Source organism: Pseudophryne corroboree, assembly GCF_028390025.1.
Source record: "Pseudophryne corroboree isolate aPseCor3 chromosome 8 unlocalized genomic scaffold, aPseCor3.hap2 SUPER_8_unloc_7, whole genome shotgun sequence".
NCBI lineage: Eukaryota > Metazoa > Chordata > Amphibia > Anura > Myobatrachidae > Pseudophryne > Pseudophryne corroboree.
Window position 1 is genome coordinate 195069 of NW_026967625.1, and position 19178 is coordinate 214246.

At 48.0% G+C, this 19178-nt stretch overlaps 1 pseudogene; it reads right to left on the bottom strand.

The window, feature by feature from the left end:
- LOC134987326 (uncharacterized) overlaps positions 1 to 2651 on the bottom strand; it is a 42137-nt pseudogene extending 39486 nt beyond the window's left edge.
- Positions 2652 to 19178: the final 16527 nt, after the last annotated feature.

Here is a 19178-nt window from a genome sequence, read left to right on the forward strand (position 1 = left end):
ACAGCCAACACATTGCTAATACTCTTCTGCGACACGAGTGCGAATCAGCACCGTGACTCTGTAGGAACACCGCCAGGGCGCATGCACAGCGACACTCATATTCTTGCGCAGATGACAAATGTTCCGCTGTGTCCGACGTCGCCAATGTGTCGGTCTCAGAATCGAGCCCAAAACCTCAGACACTTTGATACTATTCCTATCTTGGAAGCATCATATAAAATATGATAAAATATAAAATACCTTTTGCTGGTCACAGAGCTCTTCTTCTGGTCTCTCAGCCACCACTATTACTAAGACCAAATCCAAATACACCGACAGGAACATTCATAGGAAAAATCCCAAATCACAGCACAGACGTAGCAGAATAGAATAGCTGTAAGAAAGAGGAGGCTGTGCCGCACACTGACAGAGTCTCCGCAGTGTCTCTATGTAATAGGAGGTGGTACTCAGACAGGTACTTCACACCGTTCCACATCCATTACCCAGGCTGTCAGGTGCGGGCTATCAGGTGCGGGTGTGGAAAGGTTTCTCTGTTTTGTATTTACATCTCAACTGCCTACTCTACCGGATTATCCAGGGGGAGGGGGAGTTGGGGTGGAAGGGGGGTCTTGACATTTTCTTTATTTTTCTTGTTTTGGGGGGAATGGGAGGAATCAGAAAACATATTCCACAAATATTTCCACCATTGCTGCCATTACAGCGTAACGTTGCAGTGTGGGTTAGTACAAAACCAACCTCGTCCTGATAAAAATAAAAAAAAATAAAAACCTCACACTCTCCGCTAAGGAAATAAAGAACACAAGTACGATTTAGTGTAACAGCAGACAATCTAATGACGGTCTTTGGTGATCTCCAACATATCCCATAATGCAGTCAGATCCTTACTGTAACGGGCCCCATACACTTAGGCGACCACATGTAGCAGGCAATCACCCGGCAGCCTCACGGGGGGCAGGATCGGCCACGATACATCGTATGATGCCCTTCTGCATCCGATGTATCCTGGGCGATCCCAGCCATAGCCCCAGGTCGGACCTGATTGAATGTGCAGCATATTCAATCTGGAGGTTCCGATCCGATGCTCACGGGAATGTGCATCGGATCGGATCGGAAACACCTAAAAAATGCCCGATTACAGCCGATATATTGGGCCGAATGCCCGAATTGGGCTGAAATTGGGCATTATCACTCTAGTGTATGGGGCCCTTTAGTCAAACATTTGCCCGCATTACTAATGCAGCGTTATAAAAAGCAATGTCCCGAATCATGGCCAATGATGACCAGCTGGCCCTCTGTGGTCACACCATTAGGTGCCCCTCCATCTCACGGTGGCCGATCACGGCAAGCTGCGGAGTCGGGTGCCAGCTGTGAGCATCTAGGGAGGGACATCGGAATGACACCGTTGAATTGCCAACATCACAACGTGCTATAGTTTCCAAACTATCCTTGGTTTAGAACTTGAATTCTTGAAGAAACAGACAACAGGCATAGTAATAGTTACCTCCCTCCCTCATTCTGCAGGAGACTCCCTGAAATAGCAGCAATCTCCCTAACTCCCTGAATAGACCAGCAATCTCCCTAATTACACCTTACCCCCATTATGCAGTTATTACATTCTTGGGGAAAAAGAGAAATCAGAGATAGATGCATTGAAATGGGATCATCAGTGCCATCACCCTGTGTTGGTTATAAGGCACAGGGGGGCAGATGTATTAAGCCTGGAGAAGTGATAAAGCAGTGATAAGTGGAAGGTGATAATGCACCAGCCAATCAGCTCCTGTCAGAGCTTATTGACTGGTGCGTTATCACCTTACACTTATCTCTGCTTCATCACTTCTCCGGGATTAATACATCTGCCCCATTGATCCCTATGGCTACATGCATTATAAATAAGGTTTCTTGTGGCCACTTACAGTACACGGAACCTCTCGTAAAACACAATACACAAACAAATCCTGCAAAATATCAGCCTCTTTTCTTCAACAAGTAGATCTTACTACCTCTGGGGCTCATTTACATTGGATGTAAGTCATGTTTATGACACGCCTCTCACATGTAGCCGTACACGCCTGCGCTGATAGGTGTTACCGTCACATCTCCCTGACATGCTTTATCATAAGTAGTATGGGCATAGTAGATAGTGTCATGTATGGTGGATATCAGGCAAAACAGGGGTCTAGTTTCCACAGTAATGACAAAAGAAACAAATTCCAAAAACAGGAACAGCAAGAATGCAGATGACCGGAGTATTGAGTAACACGGCAATGGTATCAGGTGTAGCAGATTGTGTCAGGCTTTGCAGGATTCACAGACACATGTAAACTTCACCTTGGAAGTGCAGACACGCTGTGAGCTGGTAATGAGACCAGCGCAGGACACCTGGAGACACTGGTTACCAGGACATCCAAGGTGCAGGAACATGAATCCACAAAGACTGGACAGACTGGGAGCTGGAACATGGAATACTTTTTGGGGAAAGTAGAATTTATGGTCTTACCTTGTTAAATCCTTTTCTTTGACTCCATAGGGGGCACAGGGTGGATAATGGGTATATACTATAGCCTGGAGCAGAGAGACTGGCCACCAAACAATACATTTTAATTACCCAGCAGTCATGGGCTCCTTCTCCCCTTTACTCTACTCCCCAGCCCATAGCCAGCCAGTCAAGTTATCAATAGGCTTACCATACTGTCCCTTTAACCCGGGACGCTCATAGATTACACAGGTTCTGTTCCTGATTAGAACCAGGTGACGTGCAGCCTTGTAGTCAGCCAGCCACAGAACCTGTGTAATCCACGAGTGTCCCGGGTTAAAGGCATAGTATGGTAAGCCTGGTTAGCAAGCCCACGGTACGGAGTGATGAGGAAAGAGAGAAGGAAGATCGGTGCATGATGCCGCAAACATAGAGGCTAGGAGTGTAGAGAATCGGTATCACACAGGCAGAGCCGGATTAAGGCATGGGCGAGAGGGGCGGCCGTCCCGGGACCCCCACACATTAGGGGCCCCACACCCTACGTTTTACAGGAATCTTCCTTCGGCGGCTCAGCTGTTCAGTAACAGCAGCCGCCGCCGAGGAGCTCCTGCACAGTCAGTCTCGCGGGACAAGTAAATCCCGCAAGACAGTGACTGCAAGCCACCGGACAGCCTGCGCTCCATGCTGCAATGTAAGTAAAGGTGTGCGTGTGTATATATGAGTGTATGTACTGTATGTATGTGTGCGTGTGTATGCGTAATATAACAGGATTTTAATACCTACCAGTAAATCCTTTTCTCCTAGTCCGTAGAGGATGCTGGGGTCCACTTCAGTACCATGGGGTATAGACGGTTCCGCAGGAGCCATGGGCACTTTAAGACTTTTCCAGGGTGTGAACTGGCTCCTCCCTCTATGCCCCTCCTCCAGACCTCAGTATAGGAACTGTGCCCAGGGAGACGGACATTTCGAGGAAAGGATTTACTTTTAAGTTAACTGTGAGATTCATACCAGCTCACACTTCAACCATGCCGCACAGATGGCATTCAACAAAACCCATGCCAACGGGCATGAACATTACAGCAACCGTGCTGAAAACATTTTTAACAAAATAACAACTGCAGATACAGTACGCACTGGGATGGGCGCCCAGCATCCTCTACGGACTAGGAGAAAAGGATTTACCGGTAGGTATTAAATTCCTGTTTTCTCATACGTCCTACAGGATGCTGGGGTCCACTTCAGTACCATGGGGTTATACCAAAGCTCCAGTACGGGCGGGAGAGTGCGGATGACCCTGCAGCACCGATTGACCAAACTGTAGGTCCTCATCAGCCAAGGTGTCAAACTTGTAAAACTTAGCAAACGTGTTTGTTAGAGATGAGCGGGTTCGGTTCCTCGGAATCCGAACCCGCCCGAACTTCATGTTTTTTTACACGGGTCCGAGCGACTCGGATCTTCCCGCCTTGCTCGGTTAACCCGAGCGCGCCCGAACGTCATCATCCCGCTGTCGGATTCTCGCGAGGCTCGGATTCTATCGCGAGACTCGGATTCTATATAAGGAGCCGTGCGTTGCCGCCATTTTCACACGTGCATTGAGATTCATAGGGAGAGGACGTGGCTGGCGTCCTCTCCGTTTATAGAGAAGAGAGTGAGACTAGAGTAGAGAGAGACACAGTAGTAATTTTGGGGAGCATTAGGAGGAGTACTACTACTTGCTGAAGTGATGGATAGATAGTGTGACTGTATAATGTATATCTGACTTGTGGGGGAGACACTGACAGTGGGGAGCAGTTAGAGTCTGAGAGCAGGACTCAGGAGTACATATAACGTACAGTGCACACTTTTGCTGCCAGAGTGCCACACTGCCATTGTGACCACACTGACCACCAGTATAATATATATTGTGATTGTCTGCTTAGGAGTACTACTTGCAAGTTGCTGATAGTGTGACCAGTGACCTGACCACCAGTTTAATAATCACCACCAGTTTAATATATATATATATATATATATATATAATTGTATATAATATATATATAATATTGTATACCACCTACCCGTTGTTTTTTTTTCTTTCTTCTTCTTTATACATACTACTATAGTAGCTTACTGTAGCAGTCTGCGGTGCTGCTGAGCTGACAGTGTCCAGCAGGTCCGTCATCAGTCATTACATAATAAATATATATACCTGTCCGGCTGCAGTACTAGTGATATTATATATATATATATATATATATATATTGATTTCATCTCATTATCATCCAGTCTATATTAGCAGCAGACACAGTACGGTAGTCCACGGCTGTAGCTACCTCTGTGTCGGCAGTCGCTCGTCCATCCATAATTGTATACCACCTACCCGTGGTTTTTTTTTTCTTTCTTCTTTATACATACTACTATAGTAGCTTACTGTAGCAGTCTGCGGTGCTGCTGAGCTGACAGTGTCCAGCAGGTCCGTCATCAGTCATTACATAATAAATATATCTACCTGTCCGGCTGCAGTACTAGTGTGATATTATATATATATATATATATATATTGATTTCATCTCATTATCATCCAGTCTATATTAGCAGCAGACACAGTACGGTAGTCCACGGCTGTAGCTACCTCTGTGGCGGCAGTCGCTCGTCCATCAATAATTGTATACCACCTACCCGTGTTTTTTTTTTTTTCTTTCTTCTTTATACATACTACTATAGTAGCTTACTGTAGCAGTCTGCGGTGCTGCTGAGCTGACAGTGTCCAGCAGGTCCGTCATCAGTCATTACATAATAAATATATCTACCTGTCCGGCTGCAGTACTAGTGTGATATTATATATATATATATATATATATATATATATTGATTTCATCTCATTATCATCCAGTCTATATTTGCAGCAGACACAGTACGGTAGTCCACGGCTGTAGCTACCTCTGTGTCGGCAGTCGCTCGTCCATCCATAATTGTATACCACCTACCCGTGGTTTTTTTTTTTTCTTTCTTCTTTATACATACTACTATAGTAGCTTACTGTAGCAGTCTGCGGTGCTGCTGAGCTGACAGTGTCCAGCAGGTCCGTCATCAGTCATTACATAATAAATAGATCTACCTGTCCGGCTGCAGTACTAGTGTGATATTATATATATATATATATTGATTTCATCTCATTATCATCCAGTCTATATTAGCAGCAGACACAGTACGGTAGTCCACGGCTGTAGCTACCTCTGTGTCGGCAGTCGCTCGTCCATCCATAATTGTATACCACCTACCCGTGGTTTTTTTTTTCTTTCTTCTTTATACATACTACTATAGGAGCTTACTGTAGCAGTCTGCGGTGCTGCTGAGCTGACAGTGTCCAGCAGGTCCGTCATCAGTCATTACATAATAAATATATCTACCTGTCCGGCTTCAGTACTAGTGTGATATTATATATATATATATTGATTTCATCTCATTATCATCCAGTCTATATTAGCAGCAGACACAGTACGGTAGTCCACGGCTGTAGCTACCTCTGTGTCGGCAGTCGCTCGTCCATCCATAATTGTATACCACCTACCCATGGTTTTTTTTTTTTCTTTCTTCTTTATACATACTACTATAGTAGCTTACTGTAGCAGTCTGCGGTGCTGCTGAGCTGACAGTGTCCAGCAGGTCCGTCATCCGTCATTACATAATAAATATATCTACCTGTCCGGCTGCAGTACTAGTGTGATATTATATATATATATTGATTTCATCTCATTATCATCCAGTCTATATTAGCAGCAGACACAGTACGGTAGTACACGACTGTAGCTACCTCTGTGTCGGCAGTCGCTCGTCCATCCATAATTGTATACCACCTACCCGTGTTTTTTTTTTTTTTTCTTTCTTCTTTATACATACTACTATAGTAGCTTACTGTAGCAGTCTGCGGTGCTGCTGAGCTGACAGTGTCCAGCAGGTCCGTCATCAGTCATTACTTAATAAATATATCTACCTGTCCGGCTGCAGTACTAGTGTGATATTATATATATATATATATTGATTTCATCTCATTATCATCCAGTCTATATTAGCAGCAGACACAGTACGGTAGTCCACGGCTGTAGCTACCTCTGTGTCGGCAGTCGCTCGTCCATCCATAATTGTATACCACCTACCCGTGGTTTTTTTTTTCTTTCTTCTTTATACATACTACTATAGTAGCTTACTGTAGCAGTCTGCGGTGCTGCTGAGCTGACAGTGTCCAGCAGGTCCGTCATCAGTCATTACATAATAAATATATCTACCTGTCCGGCTGCAGTACTAGTGTGATATTATATATATATATATATATATATTGATTTCATCTCATTATCATCCAGTCTATATTAGCAGCAGACACAGTACGGTAGTCCACGGCTGTAGCTACCTCTGTGTCGGCAGTCACTCGTCCATCCATAATTGTATACCACCTACCCGTGGTTTTTTTTTTTCTTTCTTCTTTATACATACTACTATAGTAGCTTACTGTAGCAGTCTGCGGTGCTGCTGAGCTGACAGTGTCCAGCAGGTCCGTCATCAGTCATTACATAATAAATATATCTACCTGTCCGGCTGCAGTACTAGTGTGATATTATATATATATATATATATATATATATTGATTTCATCTCATTATCATCCAGTCTATATTAGCAGCAGACACAGTACGGTAGTCCACGGCTGTAGCTACCTCTGTGTCGGCAGTCGCTCGTCCATCCATAATTGTATACCACCTACCCGTGGTTTTTTTTTTTCTTTCTTCTTTATACATACTACTATAGTAGCTTACTGTAGCAGTCTGCGGTGCTGCTGAGCTGACAGTGTCCAGCAGGTCCGTCATCAGTCATTACATAATAAATATATATATACCTGTCCGGCTGCAGTACTAGTGATATTATATATATATATATATTGATTTCATCTCATTATCATCCAGTCTATATTAGCAGCAGACACAGTACGGTAGTCCACGGCTGTAGCTACCTCTGTGTCGGCAGTCGCTCGTCCATCCATAAGTATACTAGTATCCATCCATCTCCATTGTTTACCTGAGGTGCCTTTTAGTTGTGCCTATTAAAATATGGAGAACAAAAATGTTGAGGTTCCAAAATTAGGGAAAGATCAAGATCCACTTCCACCTCGTGCTGAAGCTGCTGCCACTAGTCATGGCCGAGACGATGAAATGCCAGCAACGTCGTCTGCCAAGGCCGATGCCCAATGTCATAGTACAGAGCATGTAAAATCCAAAACACCAAATATCAGTAAAAAAAGGACTCCAAAATCTAAAATAAAATTGTCGGAGGAGAAGCGTAAACTTGCCAATATGCCATTTACCACACGGAGTGGCAAGGAACGGCTGAGGCCCTGGCCTATGTTCATGGCTAGTGGTTCAGCTTCACATGAGGATGGAAGCACTCAGCCTCTCGCTAGAAAAATGAAAAGACTCAAGCTGGCAAAAGCACCGCAAAGAACTGTGCGTTCTTCGAAATCCCAAATCCACAAGGAGAGTCCAATTGTGTCGGTTGCGATGCCTGACCTTCCCAACACTGGACGTGAAGAGCATGCGCCTTCCACCATTTGCACGCCCCCTGCAAGTGCAGGAAGGAGCACCCGCAGTCCAGTTCCTGATAGTCAGATTGAAGATGTCAGTGTTGAAGTACACCAGGATGAGGAGGATATGGGTGTTGCTGGCGCTGGGGAGGAAATTGACAAGGAGGATTCTGATGGTGAGGTGGTTTGTTTAAGTCAGGCACCCGGGGAGACACCTGTTGTCCGTGGGAGGAATATGGCCGTTGACATGCCTGGTGAAAATACCAAAAAAAATCAGCTCTTCGGTGTGGAAGTATTTCAACAGAAATGCGGACAACATTTGTCAAGCCGTGTGTTGCCTTTGTCAAGCTGTAATAAGTAGGGGTAAGGACGTTAACCACCTCGGAACATCCTCCCTTATACGTCACCTGCAGCGCATTCATAATAAGTCAGTGACAAGTTCAAAAACTTTGGGCGACAGCGGAAGCAGTCCACTGACCAGTAAATCCCTTCCTCTTGTAACCAAGCTCACGCAAACCACCCCACCAACTCCCTCAGTGTCAATTTCCTCCTTCCCCAGGAATGCCAATAGTCCTGCAGGCCATGTCACTGGCAATTCTGACGATTCCTCTCCTGCCTGGGATTCCTCCGATGCATCCTTGCGTGTAACGCCTACTGCTGCTGGCGCTGCTGTTGTTGCTGCTGGGAGTCGATGGTCATCCCAGAGGGGAAATCGTAAGACCACTTTTACTACTTCCGCCAAGCAATTGACTGTCCAACAGTCCTTTGCGAGGAAGATGAAATATCACAGCAGTCATCCTGCTGCAAAGCGGATAACTGAGGCCTTGGCATCCTGGGTGGTGAGAAACGTGGTTCCGGTATCCATCATTACTGCAGAGCCAACTAGAGACTTGTTGGAGGTACTGTGTCCCCGGTACCAAATACCATCTAGGTTCCATTTCTCTAGGCAGGCGATACCGAAAATGTACACAGACCTCAGAAAAAGAGTCACCAGTGTCCTAAAAAATGCAGCTGTACCCAATGTCCACTTAACCACGGACATGTGGACAAGTGGAGCAGGGCAGGGTCAGGACTAAATGACTGTGACAGCCCACTGGGTAGATGTATGGACTCCCGCCGCAAGAACAGCAGCGGCGGCACCAGTAGCAGCATCTCGCAAACGCCAACTCTTTCCTAGGCAGGCTACGCTTTGTATCACCGGTTTCCAGAATACGCACACAGCTGAAAACCTCTTACGGCAACTGAGGAAGATCATCGCGGAATGGCTTACCCCAATTGGACTCTCCTGTGGATTTGTGGCATCGGACAACGCCAGCAATATTGTGTGTGCATTAAATCTGGGCAAATTCCAGCACGTCCCATGTTTTGCACATACCTTGAATTTGGTGGTGCAGAATTTTTTAAAAAACGACAGGGGCGTGCAAGAGATGCTGTCGGTGGCCAGAAGAATTGCGGGACACTTTCGGCGTACAGGCACCACGTACAGAAGACTGGAGCAACACCAAAAACGCCTGAACCTGCCCTGCCATCATCTGAAGCAAGAAGTGGTAACGAGGTGGAATTTAACCCTATATATGCTTCAGAGGTTGGATGAGCAGCAAAAGGCCATTCAAGCCTATACAATTCAGCACGATATAGGAGGTGGAATGCACCTGTCTCAAGCGCAGTGGAGAATGATTTCAACGTTGTGCAAGGTTCTGCTGCCCTTTGAACTTGCCACACGTGAAGTCAGTTCAGACACTGCCAGCCTGAGTCAGGTCATTCCCCTCATCAGGCTTTTGCAGAAGAAGCTGGAGACATTGAAGGAGGAGCTAACACGGAGCGATTCCGCTAGGCATGTGGGACTTGTGGATGGAGCCCTTAATTCGCTTAACAAGGATTCACGGGTTGTCAATCTGTTGAAATCAGAGCACTACATTTTGGCCACCGTGCTCGATCCTAGATTTAAAACCTACCTTGGATCTCTCTTTGGATCTGGGGTTCAAAGACCTGCTGGTGAGAAAATTGTCAAGTCAAGCGGAACGCGACCTGTCAACATCTCCTCCTTCACATTCTCCCGCAACTGGGGGTGCGAGGAAAAGGCTCAGAATTCCGAGCCCACCCGCTGGCGGTGATGCAGGGCAGTCTGGAGCGACTGCTGATGCTGACATCTGGTCCGGACTGAAGGACCTGTCAACGATTACGGACATGTCGTCTACTGTCACTGCATATGATTCTCTCCCCATTGAAAGAATGGTGGAGGATTATATGAGTGACCGCATCCAAGTAGGCACGTCACACAGTCCGTACTTATACTGGCAGGAATAAGAGGCAATTTGGAGGCCCTTGCACAAACTGGCTTTATTCTACCTAAGTTGCCCTCCCACAAGTGTGTACTCCGAAAGAGTGTTTAGTGCCGCCGCTCACCTTGTCAGCAATCGGCGTACGAGGTTACTTCCAGAAAATGTGGAGAAGATGATGTTCATTAAAATGAATTATAATCAATTCCTCCGTGGAGACATTGACCAGCAGCAATTGCCTCCACAAAGTACACAGGGAGCTGAGATGGTGGATTCCAGTGGGGACGAATTGATAATCTGTGAGGAGGGGGATGTACACGGTGATATATCGGAGGATGATGATGAGGTGGACATCTTGCCTCTGTAGAGCCAGTTTGTGCAAGGAGAGATTAATTGCTTCTTTTTTGGTGGGGGTCCAAACAAACCCGTCATTTCAGTCACAGTCGTGTGGCAGACCCTGTCACTGAAATGATGGGTTGGTTAAAGTGTGCATGTCCTGTTTATACAACATAAGGGTGGGTGGGAGGGCCCAAGGACAATTCCATCTTGCACCTCTTTTTTCTTTAATTTTTCTTTGCGTCATGTGCTGTTTGGGGAGTGTTTTTTGGAAGGGCCATCCTGCGTGACACTGCAGTGCCACTCCTAGATGGGCCAGGTGTTTGTGTCGGCCACTAGGGTCGCTTAGCTTACTCACACAGCTACCTCATTGCGCCTCTTTTTTTCTTTGCGTCATGTGCTGTTTGGGGAGTGTTTTTTGGAAGGGCCATCCTGCGTGACACTGCAGTGCCACTCCTAGATGAGCCCGGTGTTAGTGTCGGCCACTAGGGTCGCTTAGCTTAGTCATCCAGCGACCTCGGTGCAAATTTTAGGACTAAAAATAATATTGTGAGGTGTGAGGTATTCAGAATAGACTGAAAATGAGTGGAAATTATGGTTTTTGAGGTTAATAATACTTTGGGATCAAAATGACCCCCAAATTCTATGATTTAAGCTGTTTTTTAGTGTTTTTTGAAAAAAACACCCGAATCCAAAACACACCCGAATCCGACAAAAAAAATTCGGTGAGGTTTTGCCAAAACGCGGTCGAACCCAAAACACGGCCGCGGAACCGAACCCAAAACCAAAACACAAAACCCGAAAAATTTCAAGTGCACATCTCTAGTGTTTGTCCCTGACCAAGTAGCTGCTCGGCAAAGTTGTAATGCCGAGACCCCCCCGGGCAGCCGCCCAGGATGAGCCCACCTTTCTAGTAGAATGGGCATGCACCGAATTTGGTATCGGCAATCCTGCCGTGGAATGAGCGTGCTGAATCGTATCTCTGATCCAGCGCGCAATGGTCTGCTTAGAAGCAGGACACCCAATCTTGTTGGGAGCATACAGGACAAACAGAGCCTCTGTTTTCCGTATCCGAGCTGTTCTTGCAACAAAAATTCTCAAAGCTCTGACCACGTCTAGAGACTCTGAAGTAGCGAAGGTGTCAGTAGCCACTGGCAAGACAATAGGTTGGTTTATATGAAAAGAAGAAACCACCTTTGGAAGAAACTGCTGACGAGTTCTTAACTCAGCCCTACCTTCATGAAAGATCAAGTAAGGGCTCTTGTGAGGCAAGGTCCCTAACTCAGACACCCGCCTTGCGGATGCCAAGGCCAACAGCATGACCACTTTCCAAGTGAGAAACTTTAACTCTATCTCCTGTAGAGGTTCAAACCAATCCGATTGAAGGAATTGCAACATCACGTTAAGATCCCATGGTGCCACAGGAGGCACAAAAGGAGGTTAGATATGCAGAACCCCTTTCACGAATGTCTGAACTTTTGGAAGGGAGGCCAATTGTTTCTGAAAGAAATTGGACAAGGCCGAAATATGGACCTTGATTGAACCCAATCGTAGGCCCGCATCCACACCCGCCTGGTACGTCCTAACTGAAACTCTTTCGTTGGAGCCTTCTTGGTTTCACACCAAGATACATATTTTCTCAAAATACAGTGGTAATGTTTAGACGTTACTCCCTTCCTGGCCTGAATAAGAGTGGGAATGACTTCTTTGGGAATACCCTTTTGGGCTAGGATCTGGCGCTCAACAGCCATGCCGTCAAACGTAGCCGCGGTAAGTCTTGATACACGCACAGCCCCTGCTGCAACAGGTCCTCTCGAAGAGGAAGAGGCCGAGGATCTTCTATGAGTAACTCCTGAAGATCTGGATACCAAGCCCTCCTTGGCCAGTCTGGGACAATGAGGATCGCTCAAACTCCTGTTCTTCTTATGAGCTTGAGAACTTTCGGAATGAGTGGAAGTGGAGGGAAGACATATACCAACCGAAACACCCACTGGGTCACTAGTACATCCACTGCTATTGCTTGAGGGTCTCTCGACCTGGAACAATATCTCTGAAGCTTCTTGTTGAGACGAGATGCCATCATGTCTACTTGAGGAACTCCCCAAAGACCTGTCACCTCTGCGAAGACTTCTTGGTGGAGGCCCCATTCTCCTGGATGGAGATCGTGTCTGCTGAGGAAGTCTGTTTTCGTTCCGCCCTGACGGTTTATGTACGCGACTGCTGTTACATTGTCCGACTGGATCTGTACGGGTTGATCTTGAAGAAGATGGACCGCTTGTAGAAGGCCGTTGTAAATGGCTCTCAATTCCAGAACGTTTATGTGGAGACAAGCTTCTTGACTTGACCACCTTCCTTGGAAGCTTTCCCCCTGTGTGACTGCTCCCCAGCATCAGAGACTTGCATCTGTGGCCACCAGGATCCAGTCTTGAATCCCGAACCTGCGTCCCTCTAGAAGGTGAGAACTGTGTAACCACCACAGGAGTGAAATTCTGGCTTTGGATGACAGGATTATCCTCTGATGCATGTGTAGATTGGATCCGGACCACTTGTCCAATAGGTCCCACTGGAATACTCTGACATGGAATCGGCCAAACTGTATGGCCTCGTAGGCCGCAACCATCTTTCCCAACAACCAAATGCATTGATGAATCTCAGATAAGCTTTATGCGGAGGATAAATGGGAACATGTAAGTAGGCATCTTTTATGTCCACTGACACCATGAATTCCCCCTCCTCCAGACTGGAAATCACTGCCCTCAGAGATTCCATCTTGAACTTGAACCTTTGCAGGTAGAGATTCAGATTTTTCAGGTTTAGTATCGGTCTGACCGAGCCGTCCAGCTTCGGAACTACAAATAGGCTTGCATAAAACCCTTCTCCTTGTTGTAACAAGGGAACCAGGACAATGACTTGTATTGTTGCTGCAACCACTTCCCTGTCCGGGATAGAAGCTGGTAAGGCCGATTTGAAAAATCGGCATGGGGAATGTCTTGAAACTCCAGTTTGTACCCTTGGGACACTATTTGTACGACCCACGGGTCCAGGCCAGATTGAACCCAGACGTGACTGAATAGTTTCAGATGTGCCCCCACCTGAGCGGACTCCCGCAAGGGAGCCCCACTGTCATGCTGAAGCTTTGGCAGAAACAGAGATTGATTTCTGCTCCTGTGATACTGGAGACACTGTGGACTTTTTTCCTTTTCCCCTTCCTCTACCCGCAAAGAAAGGGGAACCTTTACCCTTTTTGTATTTATTGGGCCGAAAGGACTGCATCTGAGAGTGATGTGTCTTTTTCGCCGGTGCAGGAGCATAAGGCAAGAATGTCGACTTACCTGCGGTAGCCACAGAAACTAAAGCATCCAGCCCATCTCCAAACAAGGCCTCACCTTTGTATGGGAGAGCCTCCATATTCCTTCTGGAATCTGCGTCAGCATTCCATTGGCGAATCCACAACGCCCTCCGTGCTGAGATTGCCATGGTAGCGGCTTTTGATCCTAAGAGACCAATGTCTTTCATGGCTTCTAGCATATACGCAGCAGCGTCTTTGATATGACCTAACGTTAGGAGAATCTCGTCTCTATCTATTGTGTCAATGTCTGATGACAAGTTTTCTGACCACTTTTCAATAGCACTACTCACCCACGCACAGGCAATGGTAGATCTGAGTAGTGTTCCATTGGCCACATAAACAGATTTCAACATAGTCTCCAACTTGCGGTCTGCCGGCTCCTTAACTGAAGCCGTCCCAGGCGCAGGGAGAATCACCCTTTTCGTTAAACGTGACAGGGCACTGTCCAAAACGGGGGGGGGGGGGGGGGGGGGGATTGACTCCCCCCTTTTCCTGTCCTCTGCAGGGAAAGGATAAGCTACCTGAATTCTTTTGGGAATCTGGAATTTATTTTCGGGATTTGCCCAGACACCCTCAATGAGACTGTTCAGCTCATGAAAAGGAGGAAAAGTTACATTAATCTTCTTTTCTTTATAAAAGTAAGCCTTCTCCTGTGGTAAAGGAGGGGGCTCCGTAACTTCTAACACCTCCTTTGTAGCAATAATCATGTATTGTATGTTTTTTGCTAATTTTGGATCTATTCCCCTGGAATCATTAGTGTCGACACAGGAGTCAGAGTCCGTGTCGGTATCAGTTTGTACTACTTGTGCAAATGACCTTTTATGTGACCCAGAGGGGTCCCCTGTGGATGAAAAAGCAGAACTCTGAAAAATCACATCTTCAACAGATTTTCTCCAACTTTCTGCATGAGACTCAGACTTATCCAATCTCTTACTGATATGATTCACACTATCACGTAATTCTTTCACCCATTTAGGCTCTTGGTGCGACGGCAGCGCCACCACATTACAACTCTGTGTCCCTAAAATGGCTCCCTAAGGGGAAGAGCTCCCTACCTCAGACATGTCACACACGTGTACAATCACACCACAGACACTCCGGGGCTTAATGGGGACAGACCCACAGCAAAATCTGTCAGATGGGACTTGCCAGTTCACAACTCAGTGCCAGTGTAAAGAATCGCTGTGTATCTACAGAGACCTTTAGCGCTTTATATATGCCAATTTAAGCACCACTTTTCACTCTGCCCCCCCTTAATATACACCCTGATACTTGATTCAGACATGGAGGAGGGCCAGCGTGTCTTCCCCTGCAGCTTCCCTGGAGAAAATGGCGCTGAGCAGCGTTGGCTGACTGAGGAGGAAGCCCCGCCCCCTGCAATGGCGCGCTTCCCCTCAGAAAACATGAGGTAATATATATACTGACGGGGGTGTAGGATTGTGCCACGGGCCAATATGCTTCCTTTTTGCCAGTCAGAGTAGGTTTACATGCTGCCCAGGGCGCCCCCCACCCTGCTGTGTTCTGTGTATCGATAGCATGTCTGCGCAGCGTTCCCGCTCACTGCGCGGTACCTTGAGCCGTCACGATGACCGGAGATCCCTCTCTGCAGATCTCCGGTAATAATACTCACGTGTCTTCTGACTTCTGGCTCTGTTAGGGGGGGTGACGGCGGGCTGTGGGAGTGAGCGCATAGCCGCAGCTAGTGTTCAGTACCCTTCAGGAGGTAATGGTGTCCTGTCAGCAAGAAACAGAGCCATGAAACGCTTTAGGAAGTTGGTTCCTACTTCTTCCCCCTAAGTCCCACGAAGCAGGGAGACTGTTGCCAGCAGCCTTCCTGAAAATAAAAAAACCTAACATAAGTCTTTTTAGTGATACTCAGTAGAGCTCCACTGGAGTGCGACCAGTCTGCCTGGGCACATTTTCTAAACTGAGGTCTGGAGGAGGGGCATAGAGGGAGGAGCCAGTTCACACTCTGGAAAAGTCTTAAAGTGCACATGGCTCCTGCGGAACCGTCTATACCCCATGGTACTGAAGTGGACCCCAGCATCCTCTAGGACGTATGAGAAATATATATATGTGTGTCCCGGGGGGGGAGCAAGGACTTCTACAAAAAGACTTCTCCAGAAAGCATAGGTGGGGGCCCCCACAATCTACATTGCCCAGGGCCCCCACCACCCTTTATCCGGCCCTGATCGCAGGCCAGATGCCTTGTGCCCCCCCATGGAGTAAAAAGGATTTAACAACGTAAGACCACAAATCTTACTTCCTTCTTCCTCCACTAGGGGACACAGGGAGGATGGGATGTCCTGCAGCTGTCTCATCGCTAAGAACCCATCACCTGAAGGCCGCTTCTGCGGATGTAAAGGTATCAAGGGCATAGAAACGAATTAATGCATGGGCTGAAGACCATGTGCTGGGCCGTAACTAGGGTGGTGCAACTGGTGCCATTGCACAGATGTTCTGTGGGTGGAACCGGCTGCCACCATCGTGATCTGTGCCCCCACTGCCTGGCACCTGCTGCAAGGTATAATAGTGCGCCTGGGTTATTCCCTGCTGGGCACACCACTTCTATTATACATTGCAGCGTGGGTGGGTAGTGGCTGCTCCATCTCCTGTACAGTATATCTGCCTGGTGCCCGCTGCTAGGTATATAGTCATGTGCCAGGTTCCATCCACCATTCAGCCCTCACTGACCTCCGTCACTCCCTCCCCTGGCTCTGTGATCTCTGCAGCAACACAGACACTGGCATTATGGGACTAGCACCGCTCAGTAACATCTGAGAGCCGGCGCCGTTTTTGCTTCCAGTGCCATCCCGCCAGCTCCCCGCACCTGTATGGAACGAGCACCAGCCTGAATACAGAGTGTCTTGCTTGGTGCACTTACACTAATGGCCCGAATATTTGCAGGCAGTGAACGGAGGAGAGTGGGAGACTACATGGCAGCAGTTAGGGCAGAGGTTCTCAAACGTATTCCTCAAGGCACCCGACAGTCCAGGTTTTAGGTATATCCCTGGCTCAGCACAGATGGTTAAATCAAATTGATTGAGGTGCTATTTAAGCCAGCTGTGGCCAAGCATGGATAAACTTAAAACCTGGACCGTTGGGGTGCCCTGAGGACCGCATTCGAAACCTCTGAGTTAGGGTAAAATAAGGAAAGTGTCCAGATTCCCCTCACCAGGCATAATGTGACATAACGTGCGGTGTAATGTGAATGAGGGTACTATTGTGTGGACACACCCCTTCCTCATGAGGCCATGCCCCTTCAGTGCATCCCTTTTTAAAATATGGGGGGGGCACCAATGTTCTTTATGGCACAAGGCACCAAAATGTGAAGTTACAGCTCTGTCCGCATGACCGCCTTACAAAGCTGCTCTGCAGAAGTGCCAAGTTGAACTGCCTAACAACTCTGACCATGTGGAATGAGCAGTTTACCATGGCAGGGGCAGGAAGATCCGCCGCCAAGTTGGTGTGGCAGATGATCAAGCAGAGCCACCTGGCCAAAGTCTGCTTCGAAACCGGCCAGTCCAGCTTGTGAAAATCATACTGGTCAAACGAGAGAATCAGATCTGCAGAGCTCTCTGGTCCTGTCTACGTAAATAGGGAGAGCCCTCACCACATCCATGGAGGCAACGGAGTCAGCTGCATCTGGGCTCATGCTTTGAAGGGGGGCACCTCTCCTCCTGTTCTGTGTGTTCAGCAACATTAATCAATTAAGTTAATTGACAGCAGCCGATAACTCTTCCGTAGCCGATTTCCCCACTAGTCACTGCACCTTACAAATCACACCCTCTTTATTATAGACACACTGGAAGCAGACACCTTACTGATGAAGCTATTTGCTCATATAAAGGAAGCATGAGAATACTAACTATATGACGTTAATTCTCTGACAATTACAAGCAGTGGCGTAACTTCTTCCCAGTTGCCCGGAGGCACATGCTAAATAGGGACAGCACCAATAAAAGGTGTGGTCTCACTGTGAATGGGTGTGTCCAGTCCACACAACAGTACCCCCAATTCAAAGTACGCCACACAGTAGCGTAACCTTATTTTCATTACACTGCACTATAGTACAACTTATTCACATTACGCAACACGGTAGTGCCCCTTATTCACATCCTGTCACATAGTAGTGCCCCTTATTCTGTAATGTCACAGTAGTGCCCCTTATTCACATCCTGTCACATAGTAGTGCCCCTTATTCTGTAATGTCACAGTAGTGCCACTTACAAATTAAGCCACACAATAACAGTGATCACTCTGAGCCCCCCAAAAAGTGGGTAACATTTAAAAATTGGGGTTTTACCTGTCTTTTTCTGGGTCCCATCAGTCATATACCATCATCCGCTCACCTCACCCCTGCAGCACATACAGACACCTGCCCCCCCCCCCAGCACATAGACATCCACTCACCTCACCCCTGCAGCACATACAGACTCCTGCCCCCCCCCCCAGCACATAGACATACACTCACCTCACCCCTGCAGCACATACAGACTCCTGCCCCCCCCCAGCACATAGACATCCACTCACCTCACCCCTGCAGCACATACAGACTCCTGCCCCCCCCCCCCCCCACACACCACAGCACATAGACATCCACTCACCTCACCCCTGTGTAGAGATGTGCCCTACGGGCACATAGGCAGCGCTGGGTGCGTGGCGGCGGCGGGTGTCCGGTGCAGGGATTACCCTTTTCCCTGCACCGGACCAGAGGCTGCAGAGGGGTTTGAATGTTGGCGCCCTCCGGGAGCCAATCGCGGCTCCCGGAGCGGCAGCCAATCAGGGAGAGACGCGGCGAGCCAATCGGCGCTCGCCGCGTCATAGGCCCCGCCCCCGGCGTCTGACGTCAGACGCTGGACGGGACCAAGAAGAAAAGCCCGCGCGCAGGAGCGCGAAGAGGACGGCGCGGAGGAGCGGGAACAGAAGAAGACATGACGGGCGGGAAGAGCGAGGACGGTCGTCGGCGCGCCGGAGCGCAGAAGATCCCGGCGGCGTGAGGAAGAAGACGGAGCTCGGGTGGCCGCGGAAGAGGCCTGAAGACTCCAGCCCTGGGAAAGAAGATGTCCAGCGGCGGCTGGACGCGGCGATGCAACGGCGGCGCCGCTGGCCAGGACGGGCCAGCGGCTGAAGAGGGCACCGAAGATCCCTGGAGCAGGTGAGGCCTCGGTGAGGCAACCTTCACCCCCTCC